Raw genomic sequence first — 23,601 nt, forward strand, 5'->3', positions numbered from 1 at the left:
GGCCGCCCAGTCGTAGTTGCTAAAGTTCGGCAACGCCAGCCCCCCCTCCCCTCTGCTCCTTTCAAGCATCACCTTCCTCACCCACAGGGACTTCCCCGCCCAGACAAATCCCAGGATAATTTTATTCAACCTCTTAAAGAAGGACCTCGGAATGAAAATGGGGAGACACTGAAATATGAACAAGAATCTCGATGAATCATCATCTTGACAGTCTGCACCCTCCCTGCTAGTGACAGCGGGAGCGCATCCCAACTCCGAACCTCCTCCCTCACTCGTTCCACCAATCGGAACAGGTTGAGCTCATGCAACCTGCCCCAGTCCCGTGCCACCTGTATCCCCAAGTATCTAAAGCTTTATCTTACCAGCCTGAACAGCAACCCCTTCAGCCTACTCTCCTGCCCCCTCGCCTGAATTACGAACTACTCGCTCTTAGCCATGTTCAATTTATATCCTGAAAACCGGCCTAATTCCCTCGGGATTTCCATGAAGACGTCCATCCCCGCCATTGGGTCCGCTACATATAACAATAGGTCATCCGCGTATAGCGACACTTTATGTTCCATTCCCACCCCGGACAAGCCCTTTCCAGTCCTTTGATGTTTTCAGAGCAATTGCCAGCGGCTCTCTGGCCAGTGCGAATAGCAGTGGGGAGAGAGGGCAACCCTGTCTTGTCCTGCGGTGTAATCTGAAGTAATCTGATGTTGTCCTGGTCGTCCTTATACTAGCCTCTGAGGCCTAGTATAACAGCCTAACCCAGTCAATGAACCCCTCCTCGAACCCAAACCTTCCCAGAACCTCCCACAGATAGTCCCACTCGACCCGGTCAAAGCCTTTTCCGCATCCATAGCTATCACTATCTCTGCCTCCCCGCTCTCCGGGGGCATCATGATCACATTAAGCAGCCTTCTTAGATTGGCCGCCAGTTGCCTACCCTTTACGAACCCAGTTTGATCCTCCACAATTTTGTCCGGTACACAGTCCTCAATTCTAGTCGCCAAGATCTTGGCCAGTAACTTAGCGTCTGCGTTGATCAAAGAGATCGGCCTATAAGACCCACAGGTCTTTATCCCGTTTCAGAATAAGCGAAATAGTGGCCTGCGACATCGTTGTGGGTAGGACCCCTCTGTCTCTTGCCTCGTTAAAAACCCTGACCAGCACTGGCCCCACTATCTCGGCAAACATTTTGTAAAACTCCACCGGATACCCATCCGGCCCCGGAGCTTTACCCGACTGCATGACCTTCAGGCCCCCCAGTACCTCTTCGATCCCAACCAGGGCCCCCAGTCCGTCTACCAACCCCTTATCCAGTCTTGGGAAGGTCAGTCCGTCCAGGAATCGTCTCATCCCCTCCAGTCCCCTGGGGGGTTCCGAAGTGTATAGCTTACTATAAAAGTCCCTAAACACCTTGTTCAGACCTGCCGGGTCCTCCACCAGATTTCCCTCCCCATCTGCGATCCTTCCTATCTCCCTAGCCGCATCTCTCTTCCTTAGTTGTTGCGCGAGCATTCTGCTGGCCTTCTCTCCATGCTCATATATCACGCCTTTTGCCTTTCTAAGCTGCTCTACAGCCTTGCCTGTAGTCAGCACCCCGAACTCGGCCTGCACCCTCTGTCGTTTGCTGAGTAACTCTGGACTCGGGGACTCCGCGTAGCTCCTGTCCGTCCGCAAAATTTCCTGAACCAGTCGGTCCATTTCTGCTCTATCTGTCCTGTCCCAATGGGCCCGGATTGAGATCAGCTCCCCTCTCACCACTGCCCTCAGAGCCTCCCAGAGCATTGCTGCTGAGACTTCTCCGATATCATTTTATCATTTACCTGCAGGTAATTCTGCATGCATTTCCTGAGTCTCTCACACACCGCCTCGTCCGCAAGCAATCCAACTTCCAACCTCCACTGTGGGCGATAGAAGCTATCCTTACAAATCCGTAGGTCTACCCAGTGCGGAGCATGGTCCGATATGGTAATTGCCGAATATTCTGCCCCCACCATCCCGGCGAGCAAGTCCCTACTCATGACAAAGAAATCAATTTGGGAATACACCTTATGGACGTGGGAGTCGTACGAAAACTCACTCGCCGACGGCCGGCTAAATCTCCACGGATCAGCTCCCCCCATTTGCTGCATGAACCCTCTCAGTTCCTTTGCCATCGCTGGCAACCTGCCCGTTTTTGAAGACGACCGATCCAGGCTCGGGTCCAGGACTGTGCTAAAGTCCCCACCAATGATCAATTTGCGTGAGTCCAAGTCGGGGATCTTCCCTAGCAACCTCCTGATAAAATCCACATTGTCCCAATTAGGGGCATACACACTGACCAAGACTACTCTCACCCCTTTGACCTGACCCCTAACCATAACAAATTTGCCGCCCCCATCCGCAACTGTACCCTCTGCCTCAAATTGAACCCTTTTATTAATCAGGATCGCAACCCCCCTAGTCTTAGTGTCGAGCCCCGAATTAAAGACCTGACTAACCCAGCCCTTCCTCAACCTAACTTGGAATGCCACTTTCAGGTGCGTCTCCTGCAACATGACTACGTCCGCCTTCAGAACCCGCAAATGCGCGAACACACGCGCCATCTTCACTGGCCCGTTTAGCCCTCTAACGTTCCAGGTGATCAGCCTGGTTGGGGGGCACATCGCCCCCCCCCCCCCTTTGCCGATCAGCCACCCCGTTTCCTTGGCCAGCCCCCCAGCCATGTGTCGCACTTCCTCTGGTCCGCCTCCTGGCCGGCTCCACCCATGACCTCCTCACTGTTGCCATGTCCAGCTTCCATCCTCGTCAGCAGATCAACTTCCCCCCACCCCCCCTCCCCCCCTAGTAACACCATCCTACCACCTAACCCCTGCTCTAGTCTAACTATATGAATCCCCCCCACCTGGCTTCCGTTGACTAGCCCACCCAGCTAGCCTGGTGGCTCCCCCCTTCGGCGCCAGCGCGTCTCTCGCCCATTGTTCCCTGGCTCCCCTCCCCCCGGCCCATCCATACCACTTCCCCAAACCAGCCCTGCTTAAACACACATTCTATAGTGCAATTTAGACCAAACAGATAGAGATAAGAAGTACCAGGCACTCTCAGCCCTTCCCCTCCACACACAGAAAAAGATTGCAAACAATTCCCCTGAAACCTCCATCATAACCACACCTTTTTAACTATTATCTTTTTCATTTTCCCCTACCAAACCTCCAACGAAACAAGAGACCCCAAAAAGGAAACATTTAGGGAAACCACGAAAAAGAACAAGAAAACACATCGTAACCAAAATACATCAACCTAAAAAGGTCGAAAAAACGAAAAGAACGGATCCAAGCTTGCAGGCATCTCTCAAAGCGAGAGAGAAACAAAATACACTTAAAAGGTCTACCATGAGTCCAAGAGTCCTCAGCTCAGAGCCAGCCCTTGCTTCTTAACAAAGTCCATCGCCTCCTCGAGTTCCTCGAAATAGTGGTGCTGGCTCTCATACGTAACTCACAGTCGCGCCGGAAAAAGCAGCCCGAATTTCACCTTGTTCTTGAACAAAATCTCCTTCACCTGCCTGTAGCCTCCCCTCCTCCTGGCCATCTCAGTGCTCAGGTCTTGGTAAACATGCAGGGTGCTATTGTCCCAGGTACAACTTCATGTGCTCTTGGCCCATTGCAGAACCCGCTCCTTGTCCAGGTACCTGTGGAACAGGACCACCATTGCTCTTGCGGGACCCCCTCGTCGCGGCTGCCTCACCTGCACTCTGTATGCCCTGTCCACCACCGGCGGGCAGGGGTACACCTCGATCCCCAGCAGCTTCTGAAACATACTCTCCACATACGCGGCGGCATCCAGCCCCTCAGCTCCCTACGGGAGGCCAACAATTCTTACATTCTGCTGGCGAGATCTGTTGTCCAGGTGCTCCAGCCTTTCCAGGAGCATTTTTTGCTGATCCCTCAGCCTCCGAATCTCCATGTCCGCCACCGTTTGAAAGTCTGCCTGTTCCTCCACCGTCTTCTCCAGCTTCTGGAGCTTCTCAGCCTGATCATCCAGCCTTTTTTCCAATCGGTCCATCGACTTCTGGAGCGGCTCCAAATTATCACGCTTCAGGGCTAGAAAGTCCTCCTGCATGGCTTGTAGCAGCTGCTCCTTTGTAGACTGGGCTGTCGGCGCCTTGCTCTGGACACCTGCCATATTGGTCTCTCTCACAGCCTCCACCGTACCCTTGTTTGACCACTTCTTCTGCTGTTTACGGTCCCTCTGGCTTCTTAAGTCCATACAACTCTGTATGGGTTCAGTGCCTGAGTACTGAGCGATGCTGAGGAAGTTGTGGAAAGCACATTCAGTGAGTTGGTCACACCGCAGATTAAAATTACTGAGGCAGATAGGGAAAGGGTGACCAACAGACAGAGGAAGAGTAGGAAGGCAGTGCAGGGATCCCCTGCGGTCATCTCCCTCCAAAACAGATTTACCATTTTGGAAACTGTTGGGGGAGATGGCTCACCAGGGGAAGGTGGCAGCAGCCAGGTTCATGGCACCGTGGCTGGCTCTGCTGCACAGAAGGGCGGGAAAAAGAGTGGCAGAGCTATAGTGATAGGGGATTCAATTGTAAGGGGAATAGACAGGCGTTTCTGCGGACGCAAACGAGAATCCAGGTTGGTATGTTGCCTCCCTGGTGCAAGGGTCAAGGATGTCTCGGAGCGGCTGCAGGGCATTCTGGAGGGGGAGGGTGAACAGCCAGCTGTCGTGGTACATATAGGCACCAACGATATAGGTAAAAAACGGGATGAGGTCCTACAAGCTGAATTTAGGGAGTTAGGAGTTAAACTAAAAAGTAGGACCTCAAAGGTAGTAATCTCAGGATTGCTACCAGTGCCACGTGATAGTCAGAGTAGGAATGACAGGATAGCTAGGATGAATACGTGGCTTGAGAGATGGTGCAAGAGGGAGGATTTCAAATTCCTGGGACATTGGGACCGATTCTGGGGGAGGTGGGACCTGTACAAATCGGACGGTCTGCATCTGGGTGGGACCGGAACCAATGTTCTCGGGGGGGTGTTTGCTAGTGCAGTTGGGGAGGGTTTAAACTAATGTGCCAGGGGGATGGGAACCGATGTAGGAAGTCAGTGGGGACAGAAACAAAAGGCAGGAAGGGAGAGTGTGTAAAGCATGACCAGAGAAAGCAGGGCAGAGAGCAAGGAAGGTCTACATTAAACTGCATTTATTTCAATGCAAGGGGCCTGACGGGCAAAGCGGATGAACTCAGGGCATGGACGGGCACATGGGACTGGGATATTATAGCTATGACTGAAACATGGCTAAGGGAGGGGCAGGACTGGCAGCTCAATGTTCCGGGGTACAGATGCTATAGAAAGGATAGAACAGGAGGTAAGAGAGGAGGGGGAGTGGCGTTTTTGATTAGGGAGAACATCACGGCAGTACTTAGAGGGGATATATCCGAGGGTTCGCCCACTGAGTCTATATGGGTGGAACTGAAAAATAAGAAGGGAGAGATCACCTTGGTAGGACTGTACTACAGGCCCCCAAATAGTCAGCGGGAAATTGAGGAGCAAATATGTAAGGAGATTACAGATAGCTGCAAGAATAATAGGGTGGTAGTAGTAGGGGACTTTAACTTTCCCAACATTGACTGGGACAGCCATAGCATTAGGGGCTTGGATGGAGGGAAATTTGTTGAGTGTATTCAGGAGGAATTTCTCATTCAGTATGTGGATGGACCGACTAGAGAGGGGGCAAAACTTGACCTCGTCTTGGGAAATAAGGAAGGGCAAGTGATAGAAGTGCTAGTGAGGGATCACTTTGGGACAAGTGACCATAATTCCATTAGTTTTAAGATAGCTATGGAGAATGATAGGTCTGGCCCAAGAGTTAAAATTCTTAATTGGGGCAAGGCCAATTTTGATGGTATCAGACAGGAACTTGCAGAGGTAGATTGGGGGAGACTATTGGCAGACAAAGGGACGGCTGGTAAATGGGAGGCTTTTAAAAATGTGTTAACCAGGGTGCAGGGTAAGCACATTCCCTTTAGAGTGAAGGGCAAGGCTGGTAGAAGTAGGGAACCCTGGATGACTCGAGATATTGAGACTCTGGTCAAAAAGAAGAAGGAGGCATATGACGTACATAAGCAACTGGGATCAAGTAGATCCCTTGAAGAGTATAGAGATTGTCGAAATAGAGTTCAGAGGGAAATCAGGAGGGCAAAAAGGGGACATGAAATTGCTTTGGCAAATAATGCAAGGGAGAATCCAAAGAGATTCTACAGATACATAAAGGGGAAAAGAGTAACTAGGGACAGAGTAGGGCCTCTTAAGGATCAACAAGGGCATCTATGTGCAGAGCCACAAGAGTTGGGTGAGATCCTGAATGAATATTTCTCATCGGTATTCACGGTGGAGAAAGGCATGGATGTTAGGAAACTAAGGGAAATAAATAGTGATGTCTTGAGAAGTATGCATATTACAGAGGAGGAGGTGCTGGAAGTCTTAAAGCGCATCAAGGTAGATAAATCCCCGGGACCTGATGAAATGTATCCCAGGATGTTGTGGGAGGCTAGGGAGGAAATTGCGGGTCCCCTAACCGAGATATTTGAATCATCGGCAGCCACAGGTGAGGTGCCTGAAGATTGGAGAGTGGCGAATGTTGTGCCCTTGTTTAAGAAGGGCAGCAGGGAAAAGCCTGGGAACTACAGACCGGTGAGCCTAACGTCTGTAGTAGGTAAGTTGCTAGAAGGTATTCTGAGAGACAGGATCTACAAGCATTTAGAGAGGCAAGGACTGATTCGGGGCAGTCAGCATGGCTTTGTGCGTGGAAAATCATGTCTCACAAATTTGATTGAGTTTTTTGAGGGAGTGACCAAGAAGGTAGATGAGGGTAGTGCAGTAGACGTTGTCTACATGGACTTTAGCAAAGCCTTTGACAAGGTACCGCATGGTAGGTTGTTGCAGAAGGTTAAAGCTCACGGGATCCAGGGTGAGGTTGCCAATTGGATTCAAAATTGGCTGGACGACAGAAGGCAGAGGGTGGTTGTAGAGGGTTGTTTTTCAAACTGGAGGCCTGTGACCAGTGGTGTGCCTCAGGGATCGGTGCTGGGTCCACTGTTATTTGTGATTTATATTAATGATTTGGATGAGAATTTAGGAGGCATGGTTAGTAAGTTTGCAGATGACACCAAGATTGGTGGCACAGTGGATAGTGAAGAAGGTTATCTAGGATTGCAACGGGATCTTGATCAATTAGGCCAGTGGGCCGACGAATGGCAGATGGAGTTTAATTTAGATAAATGTGAGGTGATGCATTTTGGCAGATCGAATCAGGCCAGGACCTACTCAGTTAATGGTATGGCGTTGGGGAGAGTTATAGAACAAAGAGATCTAGGAGTACAGGTTCATAGCTCCTTGAAGGTGGAGTCGCAGGTGGACAGGGTGGTGAAGAAGGCATTCGGCATGCTTGGTTTCATTGGTCAGAACATTGAATATAGGAGTTGGGACGTCTTGTTGAAGTTGTACAAGACATTGGTACGGCCACACTTGGAATACTGTGTGCAGTTCTGGTCACCCTATTATAGAAAGGATATTATTAAACTAGAAAGAGTGCAGAAAAAATTTACTAGGATGTTGCCGGGACTTGATGGTTTGAGTTATAAGGAGAGGCTGGATAGACTGGGACTTTTTTCCCTGGAGCGTAGGAGGCTTAGGGGTGATCTTATAGAGGTCTATAAAATAATGAGGGGCATAGATAAGGTAGATAGTCAACATCTTTTCCCAAAGGTAGGGGAGTCTAAAACTAGAGGGCATAGGTTTAAGGTGAGAGGGGAGAGATTCAGAAGGGCCCAGAGGGGCAATTTCTTCACTCAGAGGGTAGTGAGTGTCTGGAATGGGCTGCCAGAGGTAGTAGTAGAAGCGGGTACAATTGTGTCTTTCAAAAAGCATTTAGATGGTTACATGGGTAAGATGGGTATAGAGGGTTATGGGCCAAGTGCGGGCAACTGGGACTAGCTTAATGGTAAAAAACTGGGCGGCATGGACTGGTTGGGCCGAAGGGCCTGTTTCCATGCTGTAAACTTCTATGATTCTATGATTCTATACTATTGCTTTCCAGTTCCGCGCTCAAAAGCGCAAAAAAGTTGGGGGAAAAGGTCCAAAAGTCCGACTGAAATGGGAGCCACCAAATGTGCGACCTACTCCCTCATAGCCGCCACTGGAAGTCCCCCCAGTAAGACAAAGTTAACTTTAGCCGTCGAAACAGCCCCTCACTGCATATAACACTACTTATTCAAACCAACACAAAAGTGATTTTCAACAAATTGCCACGACAATACTCTCCAAGGATTCAGTGTCTTTAATTCACTTCTAGTCTTTTTTCCTTGATGAAAGTCCATACATCGACTGGTGTTTCAAAGTAAAAATCCCGTTCCTCATGTGTGACCCACAGATGAGCTGGGTACAACATCCCGAACTTCACCCCCTTCTTAAAGAGGGCCTTTTTGCCCGATTAAACCCAGAGCGTTGCCAGCTCTGCTCGCGTCTTCCTTGTAGAACACCAAATCCACGCCCAAGCCTTGATAAATGCGCAGCTCACAATTCTCCTATTTGCTGCTCCGTTCTTTCTGGGTCCACCGCATAACGTGTTCCTTGTTCAGGAATCGGTGCAAACGTACCACCATCGCCTTCGGCACCTCGTTCGCTCGGGGCTTCTTTGCGAGGGCTCTGTGCACTCTATCCACTTCCAGGGGCTGAGGGAATGCCTCAGCCCCATCAACTTCTCCAACATGTTCGTCACATAGGCCCTCGCATCCGATCCCTCACTGCCTTCAGGGAGGCCGCCAATTTTCAGATTCTGCCTCCTGGACCTGTTCTCCAGGTCCTCCAGCTTCTCCTGCATTCTTTTCTGGCGGTCATTCATCATCTCCACCTTGGTCTCCAGCACAGTTAGGTATTCCTCATGCTCAGACACCTTTTTCTCCACCTTCTGGATCCCACGTCCATGGGTTTCCTGATTCTGCACCAGCTGATCAATCGAAGCCTTGATCGGGTCCAGCGTGTCCTTCTTAAGATTGGTGAAGCAATCTTCAAAGAAATGTCACCAGCTGCTCCGTCGACCACTGTGCTGTCTCCCTGCGGCCCTGCTGCTCTGCCATGCTTTCCTGCCTTGCCAGCTCTGCTTGCGTCTTCCTTGTAGAACTTTGTCTTCTCACATGGCCATTTCTGGTCCAATTCTCCATACACTGTAGATGGATTTCTCCTCACTGTCTGACTCTTCACCGATTTATCCAATAAAATTCGGGGAAAAATGGGGGAAAAAGGTCCAAAGGTCCTTCACAGGCGGGAGCTATGTTGCTCTTATTAGCCTTAGTTTTATTAGCTCTAATTCTGTCACCTTTGCTCACGAGTCGCCAGGTATCTTTCTGATACCGTCACGTGGTTCAAGCTCAAGTAATGATTAATAATGCAGCACACCGCTTAGTAAAAGGTAAATCAACGATCATTTATTATATACAGCAATAAATACTTATACAATAATCCTACTTCTAGACTACTACCTACCACTTAAGGCCAATACTTAACTTTGGAAATGGCCCACCAGGTCAGGGAAACGAATGGTCTATCGAATTGGTTCTGGCCTGCGGGATTCAAAAGGCTGGTACGAGTCGATAGTCAGGAGCGCCTATCAGGTAGCGATCGCTGGAGTAACACTTACAGTTGTCTTTGTCGAAGGGTCTCGAAGGTTGCGAGCAGGAGAAGAAGGGTCGATCTGAACTTGACCCCTATTTTTATAGTCCCTAGGGGCTTCCTGCCTCTCGGGGCGGACCTCGTACCTGGTTCCAAGTGATTGGACTTGGTCCCAATCACTTGGTTCGATATGCTCCAATAATGGGGCGATTCCTTGATCGGGGGGTGGTCGTCTACCTTCCTTTGTCACAGCCACTGCTGGCGCCGAAAGGTCTGGATCGGCTTTATGTTGCTAATGTGTAGCAATTGTTCCCGGGGATGGCTGCTTACTATGCAGATGGCTGGGTTGTTGTGATGTTAATGGCTCCAGGTATCGGTCTGGGCTGACTTCCCCAGAGCCGAATACACTGTTTTGCCTGCAGCTGTCCGTTTGAGTCCTGTTGGCTGATTTTCCCATCAGCCTCTTTTGTTCACCATTTTAGATCGGGATTTGACCATTCTAATCGGCCATTTTTGGTGGCTACATTCCCTCCTTGTGATCCTAACGCGAAGCGCGAAGGATCACATAAAGTTTGTTCTTTCCATTACCTGACCGGGGGGGGGGCACCTCCTACATGGCCTCTGCTCTGACCCTAGCTATGCACAAAAAATTTTACCGAACAATTCTAAGGGCGCTATGTCAGGCAGGGACATGCATTTACAAAATAACAAACTTGGAACCTCTAATTTAACCTAAATACACTATACTCACTAAACATTGCATTATCCTATCTTCCTAAAACATACAACAACAATCACAACATTTAATATACTCTTTCCTGGCTTGGCAGTCAAGCTCAGGATCATACATTTTTTTTTGTTCATGAAAAGTTTTGTACATCTCTTTATTTACAGTAATAACGCAAGGGAATGCTCTTTATTATTTTGTTATAGATTGCGGGGGTCGGGTGTCTGGTCATAACCGAATATAGGGGATCACGTAGGACAGGGAGTACCAGGTTATGAATCTGGCACACCAGGAAGATGCAGTGTCGCTGGTGACTGGGCTCTGGGTACTGCGGGGCAGTGAACCATTAACGGCAGGGAGGTTTAAAGTAATGGGGTCCGCGTTCCCGCGCAACCAAATGTCCACAAAAAGAATGTTGAGCACGATGAAGGGAATCCTCATGGCTGTCCTTGCTGTCCTCTTTCCTTTCCTTTCTTTTGTTCTTTGTTTTCTCCGGTCCTGGAGCCTCTGGAGTTCTGTAAAAACAAGCATAGTATCTGTAACTACCTTGGTTTAATATCCGGTGTGTTAGTGTGTCTGTCCTTTGGGGCCAATTATACTCTTATAATTGGTCACTATGTGTGACTCCCTTATTTCTTTTTTCAAAAACCAAATTTTAGGACACGGCACACTTCCCAATGACAGACCAGTGCTGATTTACCACTCAAATGTTGCAGGATGTAAATAGCAGATGGCAGCAACCTAAAGGTCGCCTAAACAAATAAAAACTTTTTGAAATGAAAGAATGTCAAATGAGGTGCGTATGGGCCGCGACGGGTAAGATTTGGTTGGAGTCCCCGGGTAGGACGGCTACCAATGCCGTATCTCCCCTACCCGAGCGTGTTTGACCAACGGGGGGTCCCCAGGCAGGGCGGGTCTCACACCGTTTCTCGACTGCCTGAGCAACCGACAAGAACGGGCAAAAATGTAGTCATCATGGTGGGGTTACTACAGTGATTCTATTCTTGAATCAGAAGAGCAGTTATGATCGGGCGTCTGGTACCCAAACAGGTATCAGCTGAAAAGCTAGTTCCTCTGAACAAGCGTGTGGTCTGTTGACCAGGTATCTGCGGATAAGCTAGTTCCGCTGAACAAGCGTCTGGAAAATAATTCTCCTGTCGGACGAACAATACAAAACAAACGTACGAACAACATAAAACATCCTGCAGGTTCCATCAGGAAGGACAACACTTCTCCCAAGCGTTTCCTTTAAACATCATGTGGACACCTCAGTTCTCGGTTGCGAACAGGGTCGCAAAGGGGTTGGCGGCTTGGGAGTCAGACTCGAAGTCGTCCCCTTCTCCCGGGTGCCAAACTCTGGAGTGAATTAGGGCTGAAAGGGCTGCTTGGTGTGAGTTGGGGTTGCTCTCGTCGTTGCGGACGAGTCTGTAGGAGTTGTCGCGGTGCCAATGAGTTGTGTCGAGTTGTGTGGGGACAAAGTCGGGGTCGTCCGTGTGGTTCGGTGGTGGGATTTATTTAGAAAAGTAATCAGGAAGGGATCACTGGGATCGTAGTCGGAGTCGCTGGATGTGGGTCCGGTTGCATGGGGATAGTAGGGAGGCGTGCTGTGCCCATCGTCTGAGTCACAGTCGCTGTCTCTGCTGCTGCAGTCTGTGGGCGTTCCGGGGCGGAGTGTATATTTTGGGGGTGGAGTCGAGGTCGAGTCCGTGGCTGGGCTGGACGTGGTGGGGGTTGGTCAGGTTACGTTGGCTGTGGACGGGATGTGGTCTGCTGCGTCAAGTATGACGTGGTGGGCGTGGTTTGACTGTGTTCCATAAGCCTTTAATTGGTTTATATGAAACCACGCAGTCTTACCATTTGGGTATTTTATTTTGTATACCAATGGGCTTACTTTATCCATAATGGAGTACGGACCCGAGTATTTTGGAGACAGGAATGTGCTGGGGTAATATACAGACAACATCACTTGCTGTCCTATATCATACTGCGTTGCATGCACTGCCTTATCGAACCAGGCCTTGCTCTGTTTCTTTTTGGTGCCCAATTTAACTGCGGCTGCTAACTGAGCCGTTTTGACATTAGCAACTAATTGCTCCACGGTTTTCTCGTGGGTGAGGGCCGTTACTTCAGGGCTGGTCAGGTCTAAACCTAACAAGTATTCTGTCCCTTTCATGGGGCGTCCGGTCATGAGAGTGTCTGGGGTGTAACCTGTGGAGCTGGAAACAGTGTTACGCAAAAACATCAGCGCAAAAGGGAGGACTGAGTCCCAAGTGGTGTTGTTCTGCTGGACCATTTTTCTGAGGGTGGTTTTTAGGATCCAATTCATGCGCTCCACTATACCACTCGACTGTGGGTGGTACGCAATGTGGAATTTTTGGGTGATGCAAAATATCGTGAGGACGTTCTGCATGACCCGTCCCGTAAAGTGAGAACCTTGGTCCGATTCAATACTGCGGGGGAGTCCCCATCTTGTAAAGATGTGGTGGGTTAGGATCTTGGCTGTTGTTTCCGCGGTGTTGGTGCGGGCTGGAAATGCTTCCACCCACTTTGTAAAAGTGTCTATGACCACCAGAACATATTTATAGCCATTCCTGCAAGGGGGCAATGGACCTATAAAATCAATCTGGAGGTTAGTCCAGGGGCGTTAACGGGTCGGGTGTGGCTGAGTTGGGCCTTTTTGGCATATCTATCGGGGTTGTTCTGCGCACAGATAAGGCAATTCTAAATGTAATGGCTTACATCTTCCTTGAGATTTAGCCACCAACAAAGCTGTTTGAGGTGGGCTGTAGTGGGATCGATTCCCTGGTGTCCATGACCATCATGGAATAAACAAATTTATTGGTTCCTATCCTGCTCAGGAACTACATAAAGGGTGTCCTTTAACACCACACCGTCATGTGTGGTTAGTGTATTTCTGAACCTCTCGTAGGAGGCTGGAAACTTCCCTTTCACAATCTCAGTGAGAGCGCTATCCTGCTTCTGGCCCTCTACTAGATCCTCGATCCTAGTCTGCGTGACCTGAACTGCACTCACTGGCGCACTCACTGGCGTGCTTTCGGGGGGTTTCCAAAAGTACCCATGCCTGGATCCTGCCTTAGCCAGTGCGTCGGCTTTTACATTTCCAGGGGGGGAGGAACGATAGTGGCTGCGGACTTTTATGATGCCAAAAGTCCTGTTCTGGGCTTTTTGTAAAATATGGCGGAGTAATGGGGCTGAGGGGAGGGGTTTCCCATCCACGGAAACAAATCCTCTTGTTTCCCACAGGGGCAGAAATTCTGTAAGGCTGTTACAGACATAGAGGCTGTCTGAGTATATGTCTGCTGGGCTGGGGAAGGAATCTGGGTGCTCTACAATGTACGCGATGGCCGCAAGCTCTGCTGCCTGCGCGCCTAAGTGCCCGGGGAGTTTTAATGCTTTCTGCTCGAGGGCGCGTCCCTGCACGTCCTCAACATAAATCCCGCAACCTGTTATGCGTTGCCCATCTAAGACTGTGGAAGATCCATCCACATAAATCTTAATGGGATCACACGTGTCCGGGTGAGGGGGGCTCTGAGATGAATTTCCTATCTTTCTGGGGGGTGTTTTTGCTATAAAGGGGCCTGTATTATGGTGTGGAGAGATGATTTCACATTCATGGGGGATTCCGCGGTACTGCAAATTGTCCGCTAAGTATGTGTGAGTCTTTGTCCGTTTTACTGTGATGTCCCGTCCTTGCAAGAGAAGGGTCCACCTAGCTGTGCGTATTTGGCTGACGGTACCGTCCTTATGTCGTCCGTCCAGTAAAAGTTGGGTGGGGGTGTGCTCGGTCAGAATGGTGATGGGATTCAGTCCGGTAATATAGGAAAAGTACTGGGCTGCCCAGAAAACTGCGAGCAGGTGCCTCTCACAGGCTGAAAATCCCTGCTCCACAGCACCTAAAAGTCGGGAAGCATAAGCTACGGGTCTTAACTGGTCGTGCCGTTCCTGCAGGAGCACGGCTGAAAGGGTGCGGTCTGTGGTCGCTACCTCTATTGCGTAAGGGGAAACCCTTCTGGAACTTGTAGTGCGGGGGCGGCTAATGGCGTCTGTTGTAATGATTCCACAGCATCCGTATGCTGCGGAAGCCACTCCCAGGGAGCTCCTTTCTTTAGGAGGTCTGAGAGGGGCGCTGCCTTGCTGGCGAAACCGTCAATGTGGTTTCGACAGTAGCCAACCAGTCCTAAAAACAACCGGAGGGCTGAAACGATCTGGGGAAGGGGCAATTTAGCGATCGAGTCAATTCTTTTATGCTCAATCTCGCGTTTGCCGTGTGTGATAATTGTACCCAAATATGCCACTTTTTCTTCCAATATCTGGGCCTTTTTGGGGTTGACTTTACAGCCAATGGAATGTAACAATTCCAGGAGTTCGGACAGAAGCTCAATGTGCTCTTCCTTGGTGTCTGTCTGCAGTAGTAGATCATCTACATACTGGACCAGACATTCGGGGCGAGAAAATTTCGCTAGTCCATTTGCCAGCTGTCGGTGGAAAATGGAGGGGGAGTTGTGGAAGCCTTGTGGCAGGCATGTCCATGTGTACTGCTGCGCTCTAAAAATGAAGGCAAATTTATACTGGCACGCCTTTGCCAATGGAATGGACCAGAATCCATTACTGACGTCCAAAACCGAGAAATATCGGGAATTGAGTCCCTGTTTGAGCATGGTCTCGGGACTTGTTGCAACGGTGGGGGCTGCTACGGGGGTGACTTTATTGAGTTCCCGATAATCAATGGTCAGGCGCCATGATCCGTCGGGCTTTCTTACTGGCCAAATCGGGGCATTATTAGTAGAGGCTACCGATCTTAGTACGCCCTGCTCTAATAAGCTCTCTATAACTTTTAGGATTTCTCCCTCTGCTTCTAGGGGGAGTCCGTACTGTTTTTGGGGTCTAGGGTCCGCTCCTGTTACTTGTACAGAGCCAGTCATCCGTCCACAGTCTTGTGGGTCGCTAATGCTGCCCTGTTCTTTTGCAGGACTGCCCTAACCTGCCTGTCCGTGCTAAGCGTGGTGGGGTTGAACCAAAACTCGCCTACTGCGCTAATTTTGTTCATATAGTCCCCTATGTTGAGCGTTGCGGGGGCACTAGCGGATTTCACCATCTTCCAGACACACTGGTTGACTGGATCGAAGGATAGGTGGTGGGAATTCATAAAGTCGATTCCCAGAATGTGGTCTGCTGTGTGGGGCAGGTTTACTAAAACTACGGGGTGTTTTGTGGTAATGTTTCCTATTTGAATGGGTACAGGGGCTGATGTGTCCCTGCTATGAGTGGCCTGTGAAGCCGCTGAGGGTGATAATGGCTGTAGTGGGCCACGTGTCCTGAAAAAGGGTGGAGGAATTTATGGTGGTGCGGGACCCTCCTGTGTCCCAAAGAAACTCGATAGGCTGTCCCCTAATTTTTGCTGCGACTACGGGTCATCCTGACCTATCCCAAAGGGTATCGCAGACCCAACTGGGGGAGCCTGTACACTGTTGGTCTGTTCCGGTCAAGTCCGTCTGATCCGAACGGGCGCTAACACTATGGATGGGCTCTGCCTTTTTCTTAATCAGAGTGCCTGTCTGTTGGGCTCTCGGTGGCTTTTTAGGGGCATTCTCAGAAATGCTTCTCAGTTTCTTTCCTTACCAGGACTGCACGCTACGTGTCCTGATAAGCCTTTTCATACTGGGACTGGAAACTATTCAAATGCGCCAGACAAGACTGGGGACCCCGTTTGGCGTCAGCCACCTCTTCGTCCTTTGCTGCTAATTTCCTCCTTAATTCCAGATTCTCTTTCTCAACCTCGCATACATCGACTCTACTCATACGATGTATGCCCTCTACTTCTTTGTGGAGCGTCTGGACGACCTCCTCTGTGCCTCGCAATTGTGCCAGAGAGGGCACAATTGCCATCGGCTTGCGAGCTTTTGCTAAGTTCTTTTTATGGATCTCACTCATGTTCTCCCACCAAGTATGCCCTATACTTCCGGGACCTGAGTCTTCATTATCGCAGAAATCATTCCACATGGGCCATCCTTTGCCCTTGAGGTATTTCCGGATTTCCTCTTCCCAAATGGGACATTGTCCCACTCTACTGCTGCTGGTCGCTGTGACCGCAAATTCCTCGGGGTTCATGTGGCGTTGCATTGCCTGCATGGCCATCTTTCCTATTCGCTTGCTTCGGTTAAATTTGGAACAGGGGGCTAAGGTGGTGTCGTAGATGCGGGTATGGCTTGCGCTAATTTCCGAAAATACAGACTTCCGACAGTTTTGACGCAACAAAAATCTATCAGTTTTACCTTATAGCCCTGTTAGTTACGCATGCATACATACACTTCCGAATTATGACTTATTAATCAGAACTGCTTGAACACTTGTGGTTTTTTTGCTTCCAATTGGATTCTAATTCAAAATTTCTTGGGTTCTCCCGGAGTGGTTTTCCACTTCTAGATCGGGTCCCATCAGGAAGTCGCCAAAATGTTACTCTTATTAGCCTTCGTTTTATTAGCTCTAATTCTGTCACCTTTGCTCACGAGTCACCAGGTATCTTTCTGATACCGCCACGTGGTTCAAGCTCAAGTAATGATTAATAATGCAGCACACCACTTAGTAAAAGTTAAATCAACGATCATTTATTATATACAGCAATAAATACTTATACAATAATCCTACTTCTAGACTACTACCTACCACTTAAGGCCAATACGTAACTTTGGAAATGGCCCACCAGGTCAGGGAAATGAATGGTCTATCGAATTGGTTCTGGCCTGCGGGATTCAAAAGGCTGGTACGAGTCGATAGTCAGGAGCGCCTATCAGGTAGCGATCGCTGGAGTAACACTTACAGTTGTCTTTGTCGAAGGGTCTCGAACGTTGCGAGCAGGAGAAGAAGGGTCGATCTGAACTTGGCCCCTATTTTTATAGTCCCTAGGGGCTTTCTGCCTCTCGGGGCGGACCTCGTACCTGGTTCAATGTGATTGGACTTGGTCCCAATCACTTGGTTCGATATGCTCCAATAATGGGGCGATTCCTTGATCGGGGGTGGTCGTCTACCTTCCTTTGTCACAGCCACTGCTGGCGCCGAAAGGTCTGGATCGGCTTTATGTTGCTAATGTGTAGCAATTGTTCCCAGGGATGGCTGCTTACTATGCAGATGGCTGGGTTGTTGTGATGTTAATGGCTGCAGGTATCGGTCTGGGCTGTCTTCCCCAGAGCCGAATACACTGTTTTGCCTGCAGCTGTCCGTTTGAGTCCTGTTGGCTGATTTTCCCATCAGCCTCTCGTTCGCCATTTTAGATCGGGGTTTGACCATTCTAATCGGGAATCAGCCATTTTAGGTGGCTACAGCTATCAAATGTGCGACCTACTCCTCCATGGCCGCCACCAGAAGTTCAGTCCAGGTAACATTTTAACCAATCAATTCCACACACAGTAAATGGGCAGTCACTGTCCAATACAGCACAATTGAAGGATTCTGCAACCAACACCCTCATTACCGGAGTAAAACTGTTTCTTAATAGGACAGTGCCTTCTTTCTGGTCACTATCCTTTTCCTCTTCCGACTCTTCCATGTCACGTGTAGCTTCAAACACTATTATAACGTGTTGGACAGTTGAAAGCGTAATGGTATTGAGAGTGATGCACGATCAATTGCACAAAGACTAAAGTTGGGTACAACTGTGGCTTTATTACAGTCAGATGCGTGGCCTCCTGCTGCAGCTGGCGAAATGGCAGGGCACAGGAGGTCATGCATATTTATACAGTTCTCCCTGGGCAGAGCCAGCCAGCAGGAGCTACCGGCGAACCTATAGTGCAGGTCCTACCTTACATCTCCTAATACAGTGGATCACCACAGAGTCACATGGAAAACATCGATTTATCATACCCCAGGCATTTCTGGGTTTCATTTTCCTATTTCCATTCTCCATGTCCCTCCTATTATAGGTTTTAAATGGATATCTGTCCTCATAATTTCTGGGTACCGATCTTCTTCCATACTCTCGTAACCGGTTCGTAGCCGTACAAACTCGCCATCTGTCAGGAGTGTATCTTCCATAGTCTGCTTTATTGCTGACTGACCCACTTGTGCCATAAGAGCCATAGGAATTGAATGTTTCCCCAGAAACTTCTTCAAGGTCTCTATCATCTGATCGAATAAGGTTTCATTATCCACAAATTTAACTCCTATCAAAACCAGGAGCCTATCCATATAGGGCAGCACGATAGCACAGTGGTTAGCACCGTGGCTTCACAGCTGCCAGGGGTACGAGGTTCGATTCCCCGCTGTCTGTGTGGAGTCTGCACATTCTTCCCGTGTCTGCGTGGGTTTCCTCCGGGTGCTCCGGTTTCCTGCCACAGCCCAAAGACGTGCAGCTTAGATGGATTGGACATGCTAAATTGCCCTTAGTGCCCAAAAAGGTTAGCAGGGGTAATGAGTATGGGGGTAGGGTGGAAGTGAGGGCTTAAAGTGGGCCGGCACAGACTCGATGGGCCGAATGGCCTCCTTCTGCACTGTATGTTCTATGTTCTATATTGGTCACTCTAGCATAGTCCAGTAACTTAAATGCCAACACAGACTGTAGAAATTCCAGGCGGTGTTTGTGCAGCCTTCTGTATAGTCTGCTAAATTCCATTATATAGTCTTCAATAGAGACATCCTCTGTTTTCTGGAATCTATCAAATTCTGACCAAGCTTCATACGCACTTAACAAGTCATCCTTTTGATAAATGTTATCCATAAAACGTAATAGAGTCTCCAGACCTTCTTCTGAGTCTAATTGTTCCAATTCCAGTTCAGAAAACACTTTGCTTCGGATTTTACTCTCATAAGGTAGAGAAAGAGCCAATGCCATACCTTGTTTCCTCTTTCCCAAGGCAGTTACCTTAGTCCACATAAGAACTGCACTTCTCCATTGGTCGTACGATCCCCTTTCAGAAAATAAGAGTGGATAGTCATTCCCAGCCATCTTAATCCTAGGTTCAGCCACATATATATATATTTATTTTCTTCTCACTCACTCCTTGGTTGATGCAGAATTTTTTTTCTGGAAAAGTTGTACCTTTTAACCCTTTACATTTGCACAGCAACCATCCTCTGCTCCCATTGTTCGCCTTTGGCTGCTGTTGAGTAAAGAGTCAAGAGTTCTGCTCCTTTTCCCAAACACCTTTATTTTCCTTGAACACACCCTGTACAAAACTCTATCACCACACACAGACCCCAAAGGCCACTGCAGCCTCTTTACATATCAGTCCCAATTATTAGATACTTAACATCAATGAGACATCGAATCGGAATGTCTCTCAACCCATTCCTTAACAATCATTAGCAGGAGGTTTCCTTGCCCGTGTTTAACCTGATGCCATGAGACTTTGTGAGGTCCAGGGTCAGTGTTGAGGACTCTCAGTACCACACCCTCCTTACTATGCTGCGGTCTCTGGTGGGTCTGTCTTCTGCTTCTTTGTACTGGTTTGGTAAATTGAGTGACTTGCTAAGCTATTTCAGAAGGCACTTAAGAGTCTGGAGTCACATATACCTCAAACCAGGTAAGGGCAGCAGATTTCCTTCCTTAAAGAGCACTATTGAACCATGTGGATTTCTAAGACGATCTGGTAGTTTCATGGCTACATTACTGATACTAGCTTTATATTCCAAATTACACCTTTGGCATAATGCAGTGCAGAGTTCCCATCATTGGTGTTTCCTAAGTAGTGCCTCCCACATGATCCTTTTCCTACTTGAGAGCAGAGCACAGGAAGTCAGGAGTGTCATAAATACAGCTTGGGGTTTGGAGCACGGCCTTTCTACCTGGGAGCAGAGCAGTATTTATGACATTCCTGACTGCCTCTGCTCCACTCCCAAGTAGGAAAGGCTGCTCTCCAATCCCTAGGCTGTATTTATGATGTTCCTGATAGATCTGCTCCATTCCCAGGTAGGAAAGGCCGCCCTCCGATCCCTGGACTGTATTTATGATATTCCTGATAGATCTGCTCCACTCCCAGGTAGGAAAGACCGCTCTCTAATCTCTGGGCTGTACTTATGATGTTCCTGATAGATCTGCTCCATTCCCAGGTAGGAAAGGCCGCTCTCCGATCCCTGGACTGTATTTATGATGTTCCTGATAGATCTGCTCCATTCCCAGGTAGGAAAGATCGCTCTCCGATCTCTGGGCTGTATTTATGATGTTCCTGATAGATCTGCTCCATTCCCAGGTAGGAAAGGCCGTTCTCCGATCCCTGGACTGTAGTTATGACATTTCTGATAGATCTGCTCTACTCCCAGGTAGGAAAGATCGCTCTCCGATCTCTGGGCTGTATTTATGATGTTCCTGATAGATCTGCTCCATTCCCAGGTAGGAAAGGCCGTTCTCCGATCCCTGGACTGTATTTATGACATTCCTGATAGATCTGCTCCACTCCCAGGTAGGAAAGACCGCTCTCCGATCTCTGGGCTGCCTTGGCTCCATTCCTGTTGTGTTAGGTACACTGGTATAACACTGGCTGCAACTGGATGCAGCATAGAGTTAGTTCAATCAGGTTTATTGAACTAATAGCACAGTTAGCACAGTTCTCTGTGAGTTCGACTCTCTGCTAACTTATGTGGTAGTATGTATTGGGGGTCATATGGGACTGGAAGCCCTAATGTCATTGGCTGACAGATCCCGGGTCCTGGTTGGCCGTTGACCTCAAGCTCCGCCCTGGAGGCGGAGTATAAGAAGCCAGAGTCTTCCCCCGCAGGCCAGTTTACTATCGAGCTGCTGGGGGAACAGACACGCTTAATAAAGCCTCATCGACTTCACTCTATTCGTCTCATGGAGTCTTTGTGCGCTACAATTTATTAAGCGTGCCTAAAAAGGACTATGGAGCTCAGGATCATTCCAGAATGCCTGAGGATCAGCCCCCACGCAGTGAACACGGCAGCAGCCTTCAAACACTGGCAGACTTGCTTCGAGGCCTACATCAGAACGACCACCGGCCGAGTCTCAGACGAACAAAAACTGCAGGTCCTGCACTCGAGGGTGAGCACGGAGATTTCCACCCTCGTTGAAGACACCGACGATTTCCAGATGGCGTTCGCAGCACTCAGAAGTCTCTACATTCGCCCAGTTAACCAAATCTACGCTCGCTACCAGCTCGCGACGAGACGGCAAGCTCCCGGAGAATCGATGGACTAATTCTACGCCGCGCTGCTGATTTTGGGACGAGCCTGCAGCTGCCCGTCGGTGAACGCAAACGAACACACGGACATGTTAATGCGCGATGCTTTTGTGGCAGGTATGCAATCCTCCCAAATCCGCCAAAGACTTCTAGAAAAAGAGTCGCTCGGACTCTCAGAGGCACGGGCCCTAGCAGCCTCCCGAGACGTGGCCGCGCGTAATACCCGCGCCTACGGCCCCGACCGCGCGGCAGGCCATTGGGCCCCGTACGTACCCGTCGCGGCAAACCCCCTACCCCCCCCCCCCCCGGACACCCCACAGGCTTGCGCGGTCCAAACGCCGAGTCGCACCGGGGGCGCCCGCTGTTATTTCTGCGGCCAGGCGAAACACCCCCGACAGCGCTGTCCGGCCCGCGCAGCCATCTGCAAAAGCTGCGGGAAAAAGGGCCATTATGCGGTTGTGTGCCGGTCCCGCGAGGTCGCCGCCGTCCCGGGAGCACAGGGAGCCCTGCAAGCAGTCTATGCGCCCCAACCCCTCCAGCACACCATGTACGACCCGCAGGCGCAGCCGCTCTGGGTCCCGACCACCGCGGTCCCGGGAGAACTGGGAGCCCTGCACGCCGCCTACGCTCCCAACCCCCCTCCCCGCAGCCCATGTATGACCCGCCGCCGGCGCTACCGCTTTGGGTCCCGGCCAACACACTCCACGGAGAGGAGGGAGTTTTTCGCGTCCCTAACGCCACCCTAACCCCCGTCCCGCGCCCCAAGCCTGACCCGCCGGCGCCACCTACTTGGACCCCGACCACCGCTGTCCCCGGTGAGGGAGCTCCGCGCGGTCCCAGCGCTCGCGGCCCCACGCCTGACCCGCCGGCGCCGCCGACTTGGGCCCCGACCACCGCTGTCCCCGGTGAGGGAGCTCCGCGCGGTCCTAGCGCTCGCGGTCCTAGCGCCCGCGGTGAGGGAGCTCCGCGCGGTCCTAGCGCTCGCAGTCCTAGCGCTCCCCAGCCCCCCCAGCACACCATGTGCGACCCGCTGACGCCGCCATTTTGGGTCCCGACCACCACGAGGGGAGAGGGGCGCCGATGTGCGACCCGCAGACGCCGCCATTTTGGGTCCCGACCACCACGAGGGGAGAGGGGCGCCGATGTGCGACCCGCAGACGCCGCCATTTTGGGTCCCGACCACCACGAGGGGAGGAGGGGCGCCGCCATCTTGGACCGCCCCAGACCTGTACGACGCATGGGGGCGGCCATTTTGTCCACCCCCGTCGCCATCTTGTGACCCCCCCAGCCACGTGCGATGTATGGGGGCGGCCATTTTGTTCATCCCCGACGCCATCTTGGACGGCAACAACGGACCCCACTCCACTACTACAACCACGGCTCGCTTCGATTACGCTCGATCAGGCTCGGCCCCGGACACTCCAGACGACGACGACAACGGTCCTAATAAACGGCCACGAGACGCCATGCCTAGTCGACTCCGGGAGCACGGAAAGCTTTATACACCCCGACATGGTAAGACGCTGTTCCTTGACCACCTATCCCAGCGCACAAAAGATTTGCCTAGCTGCAGGATCCCACTCCGTACAGATCCAGGGATTCTGCATAGTTACCCTTACGGTGCAGAGGAGGGAGTTCAAAAACTACAAACTTAACGTCCTTCCCCAACTCTGTGCCCCCACCTTGCTGGGATTAGATTTCCAATGTAATCTACAGAGCCTTACGTTCAAATTCGGCGGCCCCATACTCCCACTCACTATCTGCGGCCTCGCAACCCTCAAAGTGCAACCCCCGTCCTTGTTTGCGAACCTCACCCCGGATTGCAAACCCGTCGCCACTAGGAGCAGACGGTACAGCGCCCAGGACCGGACCTTCATTCGGTCCGAAGTCCAGCGGCTACTAAAGGAGGGCATAATCCAGGCCAGCAATAGTCACTGGAGAGCGCAGGTGGTAGTAGTGAAGACAGGGGAGAAACAAAGGATGGTCATTGACTACAGCCAGACCATCAACAGGTACACACAACTAGACGCGTACCCTCTCCCCCGCATATCCGACATGGTCAATCGGATTGCCCAATATA

Source organism: Scyliorhinus torazame, chromosome 6, assembly GCF_047496885.1.
Source record: "Scyliorhinus torazame isolate Kashiwa2021f chromosome 6, sScyTor2.1, whole genome shotgun sequence".
NCBI lineage: Eukaryota > Metazoa > Chordata > Chondrichthyes > Carcharhiniformes > Scyliorhinidae > Scyliorhinus > Scyliorhinus torazame.